The following is a 2,927-nucleotide window of genomic DNA, read 5'->3' on the forward strand; positions in this document are numbered from 1 at the left end:
GACATGAGCACCAGACATACGTACCAGACATGAGCACCAGACATACGTACCAGACATGAGCACCAGACATACGTACCAGACATGAGCAGCGGACATGCGCACCGGACATGAGCACCGGACATGCGCACCAGACATGAGCACCAGACATACGTACCAGACATGCGTACCAGACATGCGCACCAGACATACGTACCAGACATGAGCAGCGGACATGCGCACCAGACATGAGCAGCGGACATACGTACCAGATATGAGCAGCGGACATGAGCACCAGACATGAGCAGCAGACATGAGCACCGGACGTGCGCACCAGACATGAGCAGCAGACATGAGCACCAGACATACGTACCAGACATGAGCACCGGACATGAGCACCGGACATGCGCAGCAGACATGAGCACCGGACATGAGCAGCAGACGTGCCCAGCAGACATGAGCACCGGACATACGCACCAGACATGAGCAGCGGACATGAGCAGCAGACGTGGGCAGCGGACATGCGCACCGGACGTGGGCAGCAGACATGAGCACCGGGCATGCGCACCGGACATGAGCACCGGACATACGCACCAGACATGAGCACCGGACATGCGCACCAGACATGAGCACCGGACATGCGCACCGGACATGAGCACCAGACATGAGCACCGGACATGAGCACCAGACATACGTACCAGACATACGTACCAGACATACGCACCAGACATGAGCACCGGACATGCGCACCAGACATGAGCACCAGACATGAGCACCAGACATGCGCACCGGACATGAGCACCAGACATGCGCACCGGACATGAGCACCGGACATACGCACCAGACGTGAGCAGCGGACATGAGCCCCGGACATGAGCAGCAGACGTGAGCACCAGACGTGCGCAGCAGACGTGAGCAGCGGACATGCGCAGTGGACATGAGCACCGGACATGCACACCGGACATGAGCACCGGACATGAGCACCGGACATGTGCACCGGACATGAGCACCGGACATGAGCAGCAGACGTGAGCAGCAGACATGCGCACCGGACATGAGCACCGGACATACGCACCAGACATGAGCACCGGACATACGCACCAGACATGAGCACCGGACATACGTACCAGACATGAGCACCGGACATGAGCAGCGGACATGAGCAGCGGACATGAGCAGCAGACGTGAGCACCGGACATGCGCACCGGACGTGAGCACCGGACATGCACACCGGACATGAGCACCGGACATAGGCACCGGACATGAGCACCGGACATGCGCACTGGACATGAGCACCGGACATGCGCACTGGACATGAGCACCGGACATGCGTACCAGACATGAGCAGCAGACATGGGCACCGGACATGCGTACCAGACATGAGCAGCAGACATGGGCACCGGACATGCGCACTGGACATGAGCAGCAGACGTGAGCAGCAGACATGAGCAGCAGCAAAAAATGTGTTTGCTTTCGGATTTTGCTTTATTTCGGAATCTCGGGTCCGAAAGTCACTTAGCGGTAATCTGGACGGATTTCCGTTTCTGTTTCGTTGCGGCAAAGTGACATTTAAGAGGAAAAAAAAGGTGTTTTTTTTCCTCAAATGTCACTTTGCTGCACCGAAATTTCCTCCAGACTCCCGCTAACTAATCGGAAATTGGGATTAGTTTGAATTCATTAAATCTGTAATTCGGATACATCAGAAATGTCGTCCGCATGGCGCGCGTCTAATCTGGAATGTTCCCTCGGCTTCTTTCATCGCTACAATTGTCAGAAAGTGACGACGCGATTGGGCAGCCAAAGCTGAAGATTCCGCTGAGAGAAGTCTCGTGGGGCAGATTGGTTCTGTTAGGCCGGGTTCACACCCAGGCGTATCGCATATGCATGTTTGTCGCACGTTTCGTGACGCACATTTTACAGCAATTCGTGGTAAAAAAAAAAAGCGCAACAAACGCGCGTTTCCGAGGGCTACCTGGCTGTATCCCAATGGAAACGCGCAACAAAAATGCCCCAAAGAAGCTCCTGTACTTTGGGCGCGGGGGGGCGTTTTGTGGCGCGTTCATACGGCCTGTAATACACCCGGCTGTGAACCGCGCCCATAGGAAACAATGGGATTTCGGTGTTTGAGCGTTTTGCAGAGCGCAGGAACGCGCTACAACACGCCCAGGTGTGAACCGGGCCTGACGAGTTTGCCGGTAAACGCAGCGGATAGTCCGCGAACGTTCCGCGAAAAGACCCCAAAAATCCAGCAGAGACATGGCTCCTCCGAAGGCTCCTTTAAGTCCCATGAATATGAATCCGGCGCCCGGGACTCGTCCGCGAGATATCGGAGCCGCAGGAAAGGAAACATCTTCTTCATTAGGTTGTAAGTGGAGACATGGCTGATCAATCACGGCTAACCGTAGCCGACTGCTGGCCGCAGAGCGTTGCACACGGAGCCGCGGGCCGCAGGAAGGATTGTTCTTCTGTATTATTTCCACTTCAATCTTCAGTGAGCAGGCTGAGGAATGTTAGCGCTCGCCCCCGTCCTCCGCTCGCCCCCGTCCTCCGCTCGCCCCCGTCCTCCGCTCGCCCCCGTCCTCCGCTCGCCCAATACGCGGCCGGCCTGAGATCCCGAGAATCATGTTACCTGGAAACAGGATGAGATGACCGGACTATAAACGCTCTCCCCCCCACCCCATCCCCCCGATGCGGAGAGCCGCCACAGTGCGGGGGGATTATTATTGGAACGATGGGGGCTGGGCATGCGCAGCGGCTACAAATTTGTTTAGTTTCGGATTTTGTTTATTTCGGAATTCGGATCCTATACGTGTTTCGTTTCAGGAATCGGATTCGGAATTCGGACGAATTCCAGAAAATTCAACCTGAGGTGCGGTAGCAGAATTGTCATCTCCGGTGGCTGCGCTCTCGTCTTTACTATTAGAGGGACTTCCAAATCCCAAATTTCCCCC

The sequence above is a fragment of the Nanorana parkeri genome, unplaced genomic scaffold (assembly GCF_000935625.1).
Source record: "Nanorana parkeri isolate BGI_ZX_2015 unplaced genomic scaffold, ASM93562v1 scaffold3728, whole genome shotgun sequence".
In the NCBI taxonomy this organism is placed as follows: domain Eukaryota; kingdom Metazoa; phylum Chordata; class Amphibia; order Anura; family Dicroglossidae; genus Nanorana; species Nanorana parkeri.